This window comes from Panthera tigris, chromosome B4, assembly GCF_018350195.1.
Source record: "Panthera tigris isolate Pti1 chromosome B4, P.tigris_Pti1_mat1.1, whole genome shotgun sequence".
In the NCBI taxonomy this organism is placed as follows: Eukaryota; Metazoa; Chordata; class Mammalia; order Carnivora; family Felidae; genus Panthera; species Panthera tigris.
In genome coordinates this window covers 54,325,469-54,340,719 of record NC_056666.1, presented here as the reverse complement: position 1 = coordinate 54,340,719, position 15,251 = coordinate 54,325,469, and the positions used below count along the sequence as shown (strand labels likewise).

General features: G+C 39.1%; 1 protein-coding gene across 10 annotated transcripts in view; it reads left to right on the top strand.

Annotated features, from left to right (window-relative positions):
• The window catches only part of LOC122240308 (cationic amino acid transporter 3-like), a 123,635-nt gene that overhangs the window by 96,119 nt on the left and 12,265 nt on the right, over positions 1-15,251 (top strand). The window contains exon 1 of one of the 10 annotated variants that reach the window (XM_042991878.1): positions 4,870-4,893. The exons of the other annotated variants lie outside the window; for them this stretch is intronic. The gene's annotated coding sequence lies outside the window, so the exon portion shown is untranslated. Of the gene's footprint in view, positions 1-4,869; positions 4,894-15,251 lie in introns of those variants that run through there. 10 annotated transcript variants of the gene reach the window in all.

Below are 15,251 nucleotides of genomic sequence, written 5' to 3'. Positions count from 1 at the left end.
CTTTGGAGAAGTGTCTATTCATGTCCTTTACCCATTTGTGCACTAGATTATTTGTTTTTTTGGGTATTGAGTTTGATAAGTTCTTTATAGATTTTGGATACTAACCCTTTATCTGATATGTCATTTGCAAATATCTTCTCCCATTCTGTCCATTGCCTTTTAGTTTTGTCAATTGTTTCCTTCACTTTGCAGAAGTTTTTATTTTGATGAGGTCCCAGTAGTTCATTTTTGCTTTTGTTTCCCTTGTGTCCGGAAGTGTGTTGAGTTAGAAGTTGCTGCAGGCAAGATCAAAGAGGTTTTTGCCTGCTTTCTCCTTGAGGATTTTGATAGCCTCCTGTCTTACTTTGAGGTCTTTCATCCATTTTGAGTTTATTTTTGTGTATGGTGTAAGAAAGTGGTTTATATTCATTCTTCTGCATGTCACTGTCCAGTTTTCCAGCACCAAATGCTGAAGAGACTGTCTTTATTCCATTGGATAATCTTTCTTGCTTTGTCAAAGATTAGTTGGCCATACGTTTGTGGGTCCATTTCTGGGTTCTCTATTCTGTTCCACTGATCTGAGTGTCTGTTCTTGTACCAGTACCATACTGTCTTGATGATTACAGCTTTGTAGTATAGCTTGAAGTCTGGGATTGTGATGCCTCCTGCTTTTTCTTTTTCAAGATTGCTTTGGATATTCAGGGTCTTTTCTGGTTCCATACAAATTTTAGGATTATTTGTTCTAGCTCTGTGAAGAATGCCGGTGTTATTTTGATAGGAATTGCATTGAATATGTAGATTGCTTTGGGTATTATTGACACTGTAGCAATATTTGTTCTTCCTATCAAGGAACATGGAATCTTTTTCCATTTTTTTGTGTCTTCTTCAATTTCTTTCATAAGCTTTCTATACTTTTCAGTGTATAGATTTTCACCTCTTTGGTTAGATTTATTCCTAGGTATTTTATGTTTTTTGGTGCAATTGTAAATGGGATCGATTCCTTGATTTCTCTTTCTGTCGCTTCATTGTTGGTGCATAGGAATGCAACTGATTTCTGTGCATTGATTTTATATCCTTCAACTTTACTGAATTCATGAGTCAATTCTAGCAGGTTTTTGGTGGAATCTTTTGGTTTTTCCGTATACAGTATCATGTAATCTATGAATAGTGAAATTGTGACATCCTCCTAGCCAATTTGGATGCCTTTTATTTATTTGTGTTGTCTGATTGCAGAGGCTAAGACTTCCAATACTGTGTTGAATAACAGTAATGAGAGTGGACATCCCTGTCTTGTTCCTGACCTCAGGGGGGAAGCTCTCATTTTTTCCCCATTGAGGGTGATATTAGTGCTGGGTCGTTCATATATCGCTTTTATGATCTCGAGGTATGCTCCTTCTATCCCTACTTTCTTGAGGGTTTTTATCAAGAAAGTATGTTGTATTTTGTGAAATGCTTTTTCTGCATCTATTGAGAGGATCATAAGGTTCTTGTCCTTTCTTTTATTGATGTGATGAATCACGTTAATTGTTCTGTAGATATTGAACCAGCCCTGCATCGCAGGTATGAATTCCACTTGGTCATGGTGAGTAATTTTTTTAATGTATTGTTGGATCCAGCTGGCTACTATGTTGTTGAGGATTTTTGCATCCATGTTCATCAGGGAAATTGGTCTATAGCTCTCCTTTTTAGTGGGGTCTCTGTCTGGTTTTGGAATCAAGGTAATGCTGGCTTCATAGAAAGAGTTTGGAAGTTGTCCTTCCATTTCTATTTTTTGGAACACCTTCAAGAGAAGAGGTGTTAACTCTTTTTTAAATGTTTGGTAGAATTCCTGGAAAGCCATCTGGCCCTGGACTCTTGTTTTTTGGCAGATTTTTGATTACTAAATTGATTTCCTTACTGATTATGGGCCTGTTAAATTTTCTATTTCTTCCTGTTTCAGTTTTGGTAGTGTATATGTTTTTAGGAATTTGTCCATTTTTTCCAGATTGCCCATTTTATTGGTATATAATTGGTCATAGTATTCTCTTATTATTTCTTTCATTTCTGCTGTGTTGATTGTGATCTCTCTTCTTTCATTCTTGATTTTATTTATTTGGGTCCTTTCCTTTTTCTTCTGATCAAACTGGCTACTGGTTTATCAGTTTTGTTAATTCTTTCAAAGAACCAGCTTCTGGTTTCATTGATCTGTTCTACTGTTTTTTGTTTGTTTATTTGTTTGTTTTGATAGCATTAATTTCTGCTCTAATCTTTATTATTTCCTGTCTTCTGCTGGTTTTGGGTTTTATTTGCTGTTCTTTTTCCAGCTCCTTAAGGCGTAATGTTAGGTTGTGTATCTGAGATCTTTCTTCCTTCTTTAGGAAGGCCTGGGCTGTATACTTTCTTCTTATGATCGCCTTTGCTATGTCCCAGAGGTTTTGGGTTGCGGTGTTATCATTTTCATTGACTTCCATATACTTTTTAATTTCCTCTTTAACTGCTTGGTTAGCTCATTCATTCTTTAGTAGGATATTCTTCAGTCTCCAAGTATTTGTTCCCTTTCCAAATTTTTCTTGTGGTTGATTTCGAGTTTCATAGCATTGTGGTCTGAAAATATGCACGGTATGATATTGATCTTTTTGTACTTAGGGCTGATTTGTGTGCCAGTATGTGGTCTACTCGGGAGAATGTTCCATGTGCACTGGAGAAGAATGTATATTCCTCTGCTTTAGGCTGAAATGTTCTGAATATATCTGTTTAGTCCATCTGGTCCAATGTGTCATTCGAAGCCATTGTTTCCTTGTTGATTTTTTGTTTAGATTACCTGTCCATTGCTGTGAGTGGGGTGTTGAAGTCTCCTACTATTATGGTATTACTATCGATGAGTTTCTTTATGTTTGTGATTAATTGATTTATATATTTGGGTGCTCTGACATTTGGCGCATAAATGTTTACTATTGTTAGGTGTTCTTGGTGGATAGAGCCCTTGATTATGATATAATGCCCTTCTTCATCTCTTGATACAGTCTTTATTTAATTCTAGATTGTATGATATAAGTATGGCTACTATGGGTTTCTTTGTTGACCATTAGCATGATCCATTCCCTTACTTTCAATCTGTAGATGTATTTAGGTCTAAAGTGGGTCTCTTGTAAGCAGTATATAGATGGATCTTGTTTTCTTATCCATTCTCTTACCCTATGTCTTTTGATTGGAGGATTGAGTCCATTGAAGTTTAGAATCAGTACTGAAAGATATGAATGTATTGCCATTATTATGCTTGTAGAGTTGGAGTTTCTGGTGGCAGTCTCTGGTCCATTCTAGTCTTTGGTGCTTTTGGTATTTATTTATTCATTCATTCATTTATTCATTGATTCATTCATTTATTCATCTTTTCTCCCCTCAGAGTGTCCCCCTTAAAATTTCTTGCAGGGCTGCTTTGGGGTTACAAACTCCTTTAATTTTTGTTTGTCTGGAAAATTTTTTATCTCTCCTTCTATTTTGAATGACAGCCTTGCTGGATAAAGAATTCTTAGCTGTATATTTTTCTGATTCAGAAAATTGAATATATCCAGGCACTCCTTTCTGACCTGCCAAGTTTCTGTGGGTAGGTCTGCTGCAAACCTGATCTGTCTTCCCTTGTAGGATAAGGAGTTTTTTTCCCTTTCTGCTTTCGTGATTCTTTCCTTGCCTGAGTATTTTGTGAATTTGACTATGATATGCCTTGTTGATGGTCAGTTTTTGTTTACCTAATGAGGGTCCTCTGTGCTTCCTAGATTTTTATGTCTGTGCCTTTCCCCAGGTTACGAAAGTTTTCTGTTATGATTTGTTCACATAATCCTTCTACCCCTATTTCTCTCTTCCTCTTCTGGGCCCCCTATGATTCTGATGTTGTTCCTTTTTGATGAGTCATTGATTTCTCTAATTCTTAAATCGTGCTCTTTTGCCTTAATCTTCCTCTTTTTTTTCCTGCTTCGTTAGTCTCTATAAGTTTGTCCTCTATATCATTGATTCTCTGTTCTGCCTCATCCATCCTTGCTGCTGCGGCATCCATCCATGATTGCAGCTCAGTTATAGCATTTTTAATTTCATGCTGGCTATTTTTTACTTCTTTTATCTCTGCAGAGAGGGATTCGAATCTATTTTCGACTCCAGCTAGTATTCTTATTATTGTGACTCTAAATTCTGGTTCAGACATCTTGCTTGTAACTGTGTTGGTTACATCCCTGGCTGTCGTTTCTTCGTGCTCTTTTTTTGGGGTGAATTCCTTAGTTTTGCCATTTTGAAGGGATAAAAGGAATTAGTGAGGTAGAAGCATTAAAATTAACAATTAAAATTAAAAAATTAAAATCACACACACACACAAATCGAATAAATGATGCTAGATCTTAGGTGTGTTTTGGTCTGGGTGTTGAAAGTGGTTTGACAGATTAGAGAAAAAAAGGGGGGGAGAAAAAATAAAGAAAAAAAGGAAATAGTTTGAGATTTTGAAAAAATGAATACACATCCCAAATGAGATGATGGGAGTAAAATAGAATTTGAAAAATATATACACAAAAGTAAAGAATATAGTAGGAAAAAAATTAAAATAGCTTTGATAAAAATTAAAAATAAAAATAAATTTTTTCATTTTCTGTATTCAAGAGAAAGAAAAGTAACGAAAAAGAGAAAAAGATAAAAGAAAGGAAATCACTTGAAAATTTGAAAAAGTGAATACACTGTAGTACACTAAAATAAAACAATGAAAGAAATATAGAATTTGAAAAAAATGTACATAAAATCCAAAAATGTAGCAAGAAAATTAAAGAAAAATGTTTTTAGTAGAAATTGAAAGTAAAAATGAAGCTTTTCTCTTTCTGCATTCAAGAAAAAGAAAAGAAAGGAAAAAGAGAAAAAAAGAAAAAGAAGAAAAAAGAAATAGTTTGAAAATTTGAAAAGGTGAACACACTGAGGTAGACTAAAATGAAATGATGAAAGTAAAGTAGAACGTGAGAAAAATTTACACAAAATTAAAAAATATAGTAATAAAAACTAAAGAAAAATATTTTTAATAAAAATTGAAAAAAAAATTATTTTTTTCATTTGTGTATTCAAGAAAAAGAAAAGAAGTGAAAAAAGGAAGAAACAAAATAAGAAAGATAATTGAACAGATGGACCTGCTAACAGATTGAAGTAGGACTGAAATTACTTCGTTTTCCTCTAGAAGTCAGACTATGTAGCACTTTATAGTCCATAAACTAAGCAGGCTGTGAGACTTGTGTTCTTGAAGAGCAAAGTTGGCCCAGTTGGGCAGGGCTCAGTGTAACAGCTCTGATCTCCACTAGATGGCGCTGCTAGCCTACTGGGGTGGGGTGTTGCAGCGCTCATAGGTGTGTATGTGCATGTGCGAAAGCGGTGAAAATGGCACCACCCAACTACCCAGTCTCTAGTTTTGGAACTCTCTTTTCCTGGATCAACATCATGCACCCATCCTGTCTTCAGCTTTTGTCCACTCCCTGCTTTTTCACTGTCCGTGACCAGGCCCCAGGCAGTACCTCTCTCCTGAGTTTTGTCTCAGTGGCAGCTGTTTTCCCTGACCCCTTACTTCTGAAGGACTGCGGCTTTGACCCCTTCTGCCCCTCTGGGGGAGGGTCTCACTGAGCATTGGCTGAATGAGCAGTGGCCGAATGTTCGCTGCACCCAGGAACGCTTGTTGGACCCTGCTGTTGCTGGCGCCCCAAGATTGCAGCCAGGTGCCAGCCCTCCCCAGAAAAGTTTGCAAGATAGTGTACCAGCAGTGTTTCAGGGATTATGGGAAATCATAACACACATCTGGCACCAGGTTTCACCCTTAATGACCTTGTTCCAGCACCAGCGAATGTGGCCACCTTCTGGGGTCGGCTGGGACCAGGTGGCTTCAACAGTCTCTACCAAATGTCCTTCTAACAGTGGAACCACTTTTCCCCATGCGGCCTGAGAACCTCCTGGACCCCACTCTGCTCCTGGGGATTCGCCCTTCCCACCAGAGCACTGCCAGGTATCAAGCTGTGGACTTGTAGCTTTTGTGCTCTCCTTGTTTATAGTCTTAATGGAATTTTAACCTTCTCCTTTTCCTTTCTCCCTTTTTAGTTTAGTCCCTGTGGCTGTTCCAATTTTCCACTTTCTCTCCAGCTGCTTTTGGGGAGCGTTGCTTTTCCCATATTCTCTCCCCCACTCCCAGTCTCTGTCCTCTCTCCGCACACAAAAGCACCTTCCTTTCCTGCTCCTTCTTGCTCCCCAAATTCCTCTCTCCATGCCGTGTACCTGCTGAATTCTATGGTTGGTTGTGCAGATTGTTGTGTTAATCCTCCAATCAGTTTTCTAGGATTGTAGGATGGTTTAGTGTTGGTCTGGCTGTATTTCATGGACGCAAGACACCTGAAAAAATTCCATGCTCTTCCGCCATCTTGGCTCCTCCCCTCAATACTCACTATTCTTGCCAAAACAGAAAATGAAGTGTTGTTACCTTCCATCAACTAGGAAACCATCTGGAATCTAACTATGCCTTAGTCTTGACTATTCATTTCTGATTGAGGAGTACCTGTTCTGGTTCATAGTTGATGTGTCTTTTATTTATTTTGGCATTTGGGGAGATATTCATGAAATGGTCTTACTTGTAAGTTCCTAGAGAGGGGAATTCTGTATTTGCCACTACTGTCTTGCTCTACATGTAACTGAGTGATGATGATTTGGGAGTAATGGTGGTGGTGGTAATGATTTATCGAAACAAAAATGTTCATTTGGTTTGAGTTCTTTTGCATAAAGAATCAGTGTGGTTCCTGAATTTCTAATTTCTAATTTGCCTTTGTATTCATTTAAGCTTAGTTGAAATCTCATCTTTTTTCTTTGAGATTCACAATTATATTTATTTATATTTTATTTATTTATTTATTTATTTATTTATTTATTTATTTAATATATGAAATTTATTGTCAAATAGGTTTCCATACAACACCCAGTGCTCATCCCAAAAGATGCCCTCTTCAATGACCATCACCTACCCTCCCCCTCCCTCCCCCCCATCAACCCTCAGTTTGTTCTCAGTTTTTAACAGTCTCTTATGCTTTGGCTCTCTCCCACTCTAACCTCTTTTTTTTTCCTTCCCCTCCCCCATAGGTTTCTGTTAAGTTTCTCAGGGTCCACATAAGAGTGAAAACATATGGTATCTGTCTTTCTCTGTATGGCTTATTTCACTTAGCATCCTACTCTCCGGTGCCATTCACGTTACTACAAAGGGCCATATTTCATTCTTTCTCATTGCCACGTGGTACTCCATTGTGCATATAAACCACAATTTCTTTATCCATTCATCAGTTGATGGACATTTAGGCTCTTTCCATAATTTGGCTATTGTTGAGAGTGCTGCTATAAACATTGGGGTACAAGTGCCCCCATGTATCAGCACTCCTGTATCCCTTGGGTAAATTCCTAGCAGTGCTATTGCTGGGTCATAGGGTAGGTCCATTTTTAATTTTCTGAGGAACCTCCACACTGCTTTCCAGAGTGGCTGCACCAGTTTGCATTCCCACCAACAGTGCAAGAGGGTTCCCGTTTCTCCACATCCTCTCCAGCATCTATAGTCTCCTGATTTGTTCATTTTGGCCACTCTGACTGGCGTGAGGTGATATCTGAGTGTGGTTTTGATTTGCATTTCCCTGATGAGAAGCGATGTTGAGCGTCTTCTCATGTGTCTGTTGGCCATCTGGATGTCTTCTTTACAGAAGTGTCTATTCATGTTTTCTGCCCATTTCTTCACTGGATTATTTGTTTTTTGGGTGCGGAGTTTGGTGAGCTCTTTATAGATTTTGGATACTAGCCCTTTGTCCGATATGTCATTTGCAAATATCTTTTCCCATTCCGTTGGTTGCCTTTTAGTTTTGTTGGTTGTTTCCTTTGCTGTGCAGAAGCTTTTTATCTTCGTGAGGTCCCAGTAGTTCATTTTTGCCTTTAATTCCCTTGCCTTTGGGGATGTGTCGATTAAGAAATTGCTGTGGCTGAGGTCAGAGAGGTGTTTTCCTGCTTTCTCTTCTAGGGTTTTGATGGTTTCCTGTCTCACATTCAGGTCCTTTATCCATTCTGAGTTTATTTTTGTGAATGGTGTAAGAAAGTGGTCTAGTTCCATTCTTCTGCATGTTACTGTCCAGTTCTCCCAGCACCATTTGTTAAAGAGACTGTCTTTTTTCCATTGGATAGTCTTTCCTGCTTTGTCAAAGATTAGTTGGCCATACTTTTGTGGGTCTACTTCTGGAGTCTCTATTTTATTCCATTGATCTATGTGTCTGTTTCTGTGCCAATACCATGCTGTCTTGATGATTACAGCTTTGTAGTAGAGACTAAAGTCTGGGATTGTGATGCCTCCTGCTTTGGTCTTCTTCTTCAAAATTACTTTGGCTATTCTGGGCCTTTTGTGGTTCCATATGAATTTTAGGATTGCTTGTTCTAACTTAGAGAAGAATGCTGGTGCAATTTTGATTGGGTTTGCATTGAATGTATAGATAGCTTTGGGTAGTATGACATTTTAACAATATTTATTCTTCCAACCCATGAGCATGGAACGTTTTTCCATTTCTTTATATCTTCTTCAATTTCCTTCAGAAGCTTTCTATAGCTTTCAGCATACAGATCTTTTACATCTTTGGTTAGATTTATTCCTAGGTCTTTTATGCTTCTTGGTGCAATTGTGAATGGGATCAGTTTCTTTATTTGTCTTTCTGTTGCTTCATTATTAGTGTATAAGAATGCAACTGATTATTGTACATTGATTTTGTATCCTGCAACGTTGCTGAATTCATGTATCAGTTCTAGCAGACTTTTGGTGGAGTCTATCAGAATTTCCATGTATAATATCATGTCATCTGCAAAGTGTGAAAGCTTGACTTCATCTTTTCCCAATTTTGATGCCTTTGATTTCCTTTTGTTGTCTGATTGCTGATGCTAGCACTTCCAACACTATGTTAAACAACAGCGGTGAGAGTAGGCATCCCTGTTGTGTTCCTGATCTCAGGTGGAAAGCTCTCAGTTTTTCCCCATTGTGGGCTTTTCATAAATGGCTTTTATGTTTAAGTATGTTCCTTCTATCCTGACTTTCTCGAGGGTTTTTATTAAGAAAGGATGCTGAATTTTGTCAAATGCTTTTTCTGCATCAATTGACAGGATCATATGGTTCTTATCTTTTATTAATGTGATGTATCACATTGATTGATTTGCGAATGTTGAACCAGCCCTGCATCCTAGGAATGAATCCCACTTGATCATGGTGAATAATTCTTTTTATAAACTGTTGAATTTGATTTGCTAGTATCTTATTGAGAATTTTTGCATCCATATTCATCAGGGATATTGGCCTGTAGTTCTCTTTTTATACTGGGTTTCTGTCTGGTTTAGGAATCAAAGTAATACTGGCTTCATAGAATGAGTCTGGAGGTTTTCCTTCTCTTTCTATTTTTTGGAATAGCTTGAGAAGGATAGGTATTCTCTCTGCTTTAAATGTCTGGGAGAATTTCCCAGCAAAGCCATCTGGTCCTGGACTCTTATTTGTTGGGAGATTTTTGATAACTGATTCAATTTCTTCGCTGGTTATGAGTCTATTCAAGCTTTCTATTTCCTCCTGATTGAGTTTTGGAAGTGTGTGGGTGTTTAGGAATTTGTCCATTTCTTCCAGGTTGTCAGTTTGTTGGCATATAATTTTTCATAGTATTACCTGATAATTGCTTATATTTCTGAGGGATTGGTTGTAACAATTCCATTTTCATTCATGATTTTATCTATCTGGGTCCTCTACCTTTTCTTTTTGAGAAGCCTGGCTAGAGGTTTGTCAATTTTGTTTATTTTTTCAAAAAACCAACTTTTGGTTTCATTGATCTTCTCTACAGTTTTTTAGATTCTATATTGTTTATTTCTGCTCTGATCTTTATTATTTCTCTTCTTCTGCTAGGTTTGTGGTGTCTTTGCTGCTCTGCTTCTATTTCTTTTAGGCGTGCTGTTATATTTTGTATTTGCGATTTTTCTTGTTTCTTGAGATAGGCCTGGATTGCAATGTATTTTCCTCTCAGGACTGCCTTCGCTGCATCCCAAAGCGTTTGGATTGTTGTATTTTCATTTTCGTTTGTTTCCATATATTTTTTAATTTCTTCTCTAATTGCCTGGTTGACCCATTCATTCTTTAGTAGGATGTTCTTTAACCTCCATGCTTTTGGAAGTTTTCCAGACTTTTTCCTGTGGTTGATTTCAAGCTTCATAGCATTGTGGTCCAAAAGTATGCATGGTATGATCTCAATTCATGTATACTTATGAAGGCTGTTGTGTGACCCAGTATGTAATCTATCTTGGAGAATGTTCCATGTGCACTGGAGAAGAAATTAGATTCTGTTGCTTTGGGATGCAGAGTTCTAAATATATCTGTCAAGTCCATCTGATCCAATGTATCATTCAGGGCCCTTGTTTCTTTATTGACCATGTGTATAGATGATCTCTCCATTGTTGTAAGTGGGGTATTAAAGTCCCCTGCAATTACCACATTCTTGTCAATAAGGTCTCTTATGTTTGTGATTAATTGTTTTATATATTTGGGGTCTCCCGTATTTGGTGCATAGACATTTATAATTGTTAGTTCTTCTTGATGGATAGATCCTGTAATTATTATATAATGCCCTTCTTCATCTCTTGTTACAACCTTTAATTTAAAGTCTAGTTTGTCTGATATAAGTATGGCTACTCCAGCTTTCTTTTGACTTCCAGTGGCATGATAAATAGTTCTCCTTCCCCTCACTTTCAATCTGAAGGTGTCCTCTGGTCTAAAATGAGGCTCTTGTAGACAGCAAATAGATGGGTCTTGTTTTTTTCTCCATTCTGATACCCTGTGTCTTTTGGTTGGGACATTTAGTCCATTTACATTCAGTGTTATTATAGAAAGATATGGGTTTAGAGTCATTGTGATGTCTGTAGGTTTCATGCTTGTAGAAATGTCTCTGGTACTTTGTCTCACAGGATCCCCCTTAGGATCTCTTGTAGGGCTGGTTTAGTGGTGATAAATTCCTTTAGTTTTTGTTTGTTTGGAAAGACCTTTATCTCTCCTTCTATTCTAAATGACAGATTTGCTGGATAGAGGATTCTTGGCTGCATATTTTTTTTGTTCATCACATTGAAGATTTCCTGCCATTCCTTTCTGGCCTGCCAAGTTTCAGTAGAGAGATCGGTCACGAGTCTTATCAGTCTCCCTTTATATGGTAGAGCGTGTTTATCCCTAGCTGCTTTCAGAATTTTCTCTTTATCCTTGTATTTTGCCAGTTTCACTATGATATATCATGCAGAAGATTGATTCAAGTTACATCTGAAGTCAGTTCTCTGTGCCTCTTGGATTTCAATGCCTTTTTCCTTCCCCAGATCAGGATAATTCTCAGCTATTAGTATTTCAAGTACACCTTCAGCACCTCTCCCTCTCTCTTCCTCCTCTGGAGTACCAATTATGTATAGATTATTTCTCTTTAGTGTATCACTTAGTTCTCTAATTTTCCCCTCATACTCCTGGATTTTTTAATCTCTCTTTTTCTCAGCTTCTTCTTTTTCCATAATTTTATCTTCTAGTTCACCTATTCTCTCCTCTGCCTCTTCAATCCGAGCTGTGGTCGGATTTTATTTTGCAGCTCATTAATAACATTTTTTAGTTGCTCCTGGCTGTTCCTTAGTCCCTTGATCTCTGTAGCAATAGATTCTCTGCTGTCCTTTATACTCTTTCCAAGCCCAGTGATTAATTTTATGACTACTATTCTAAATTCACATTCTATTATACTGTTTAAATCGTTTTTGATCAGTTCGTTAGCTGTCGTTATTTCCTGGAGGTTTTTTGAGGGGAATTCTTCCGTTTCATCATTTTGCATAGTCCCTGGAGTGGTGCAGAACTGCAGGGCCACAGTCAGACTGGTGTGTACCTTCTCTTCCCCTCTCCTAGGGGCAGGATTCACTGTGAGGTGGCGTGGCCCATCTGGGCTACTTGCACACTGCCAGGCTTGTGGTGCTGGGGATCTGGTGTATTAGCTGGGGTGGATTGGCAAGGTGCACAGGGGCGGGAGGGGCAGGCTCAGCTCGCTTTTCCTTTGGAGGTCTGCTTCGGGATGGGCCCTGTAGCACCGGGAGGGAGTCAGACCTGCCAGAGGGATGGATCCGCAGAAGCACAGCATTGGGTGTTTGCAAGGTCAAGCAAGTTCCCTGACAGGAACTGGTTCCCTTTGGGATTTTGGCTGGAGGATGGGTGAAGCAGATGGCACTGGTGAGTGCCTTTGTTCCCCGCCAAGCTGAGCTCTGTCATCCGGGGCTCAACAACTCTCCCTCCCGTTGTCCTCCAGCCCTCCCATTCTCCAAGCAGATCTGTTAACTTATAACCTCCCAGATGTTAAGACCCGCTTGCTGTCAGAACACACCCTGTCCAGCCCCTCCGCTTTTGCAAGCCACACTCGGGGGCTCTGCTTTGCTGGCAGGCTGCCCCTCCGCCCCGGCTCCCTCTTGCCAGTCCATGTAGCGCGCACCACCTCTCCACCCTTCCTACCCTCTTCTGTGGACCTTTTGTCTATGCTTGGCTCCAGAGAATCCATTCTGCTCTTCTTCTGGCAATTTTCTGGGTTATTTATGCAGGTGAGGGTGGAATCTAAGTGATCCGCAGGACGCGGTGAGCCCAGCGTCCTCCTATGCCGCCATCTTCCCAGAAGTCTCTGAAATCTCATCTTTAATAGTTTGAATGCAGTATTTTTCATTTAGAAACTTTTTGTTTTTTTGACTTGAGGGACAACCCAATTTCTCATTTTAGATCCAACCGGAAGTACACAGAACCCATCTGTATTTACAGATAGTACAGGAAAAATGGTAGTAAATACAGAAAATTATTATCTCTTGGAGTTTTCAATAATTTTTTTAATGTTCATTTATTTTTGAGAGAGAGAAAGTGTGTGAGAAGGGAGGGGCAAAGAGAGAGGGAGATACAGAATCTGAAGCAGGCTCCAGTCTCTGAGCTATCAGCACAGAGCCTGACGCACAGCTCGAACTCATGAACCCGAGATCATGACCTGAGCCAAAGTCAGATGCTTAAGTCACTGAGTTTAGTCACCCAGGCAACCCTGTGGTCTTGCAATATAAGGGCATTTCATGGATACTTTCCTATCCTCTTGAAACAAGTGAAATCCTGTTGTACATATCTTTCAATCAATCGACTATGGTTCCACTCCTCACTTCTGCATGGTAGCCTTGAATGTTGTAGTTTGAGTCTTGTGTTATGATGCCTAATGTCAAAGCATTACATGACTTATTTTCCAATAAAATAAAGAAATGAAAATACAAACTCTGTGCTATTTATATGTTCAGTTGCCACACATCAAAGTGATGACACTGGTGTATATAATGACCCTCACAGATCATGTATATTCTCTAGGCTGACTTGGGTTACTTCCTCTGTACTTTCACTTTGTTGTGGTGGAAGAGACTTGGACCTCAGTTGTGTCAGATCTCTGACATCGCCAAACCTGTCTGTATATCCTGGGTTACTTCCTTGGCTGTGGCCAGTTAACTCTTTGTAGCTCAGACTTCAGCTGGGGAGAGAAAGGCAAGCTGAGAGGATCATCAGGCAGCAGCTCTGCTCCTCAGCAACACCTCCCCACCTACTACTCCTACCCTCTTCCCTAACTGTGTTCTCCCAGTTGAAAAGTTCTAAATCAGTGACGTATGCCACTGGATAGTATTGAGGGGAGAGAAGAGGGCAAGCAGAACATACTGGAGAGATCAGATATCTATCTTCAGTTATGCCCAGAGAAACTTCTGGAAGGAGGATCTTGTTGAAAAAGGTTTGGAAAGAGCATGTTCTTAGCAGAGCGGAACAGTCTGTGTGAGGCTGATGTTAATGCCAGCAAGATGTGCATGTGTGGGGAAAGATTTGTCCTGTTCAAGCAGGAGCCACAGAAAACATTAATGGTAGGAGTAAGTGGTAGAAGAACAGTGAAAAGAAAGACTTGTAAATACACTCTTAGAAGTTTGGACTTAATGGAAAATAGGAAACTGCAGGTTTGGTTGGCTGTGTGTGTGTATGTGTGCTCATGTACATTCACGTGCATTTTTAAGACTTGAGGAAAGTGTTATTTTCCAGTAAGAGAATAGAGAGTACTCAGACTTTAGTTATCTGGTGTATGTTGTGAACAGGAAGAATGTGATTTAGACCTTTATCCTGCTTCAAGGACACCACTCCCTAATGGCTGCTGGGTGAATCTGAGGGAGAGCTGAGAGGATCCCATTGTTTAGATTTATCAGTTTTATGGATGAAGAGGGTAGACCCAGGAGTATGGCCGGAGGCTCTCCCTGGATATGCATATTTGTAAACTGAAGAATCTACTAGATACCTGTCTAGTGTGGAAAAGGTGTTAAGTGTCTAAATAACTTCTTGTCAGCTGAATTGAATTGGGGACTAGGTTGGTGATCCCCAAATATCTGAATCCAATTATTTCAGTTGAAATTTCTTAGATTTGTTCCAAATTTTTATGCAGCTTCACTGATTAAAGTCATGATGCTTAGAGGCTGCTTTGTCAGTCCCTTTGTTTCTGGATATGTTTGGAGTTTTCTTCCTTTTCAAATGAAAAAAGAAAGGCAATTCTTTATCTTCTCTATTGATCTTCCTATACTGATAGAATACCCATTATTCCTTATCTCAAGTCCACATTCCTTCATAACTTTTTTTAAAAAGTGAGGATTTCCAAACACAAAGAGGTCTGTATTCATGCCTGATGTTCATTGATCTTTGTGCTTATTTCCATGGATGATTAATAAATAGTAACAATGTTCTAGGTGCTGTGAGCTCAGAGCTGGTCACAAATATGGCTCACGATAGAGAACGCTAATGCCCATTTTATATGTCCCACTAGGTCAGGTCTCTGGTTGTCAAAAGCAACCAAACCAGAATGATCACTCTGACATAGGTGATGTCCTTTTTCCAGCATCACCCTGACATTTTAGTTCTGGAAAGTGGTTAATCACATTTTGGAGTGACTGGTGGACTAACGTTTTAATGGTACTGGTTCTTCTGGGTTAAGGATAAAGAGGATATTGCCATTCTCTGGCAACCATTCCCAGTCTGCCTCTTATTGACAGCCAAATCTGGGGAGCAAATGGCCGGGTGATATAAGGAGCTTAAAAAGATGTTTTGTCAAGCTCTCTTCATTAAGCTGGCACCATCTACCTTCCTACCCCCCTTTGTTCCAGTTGGGGCTGTCCTTTCTGACAGAAGTTTCCTAACAGTGTGTGTCTCC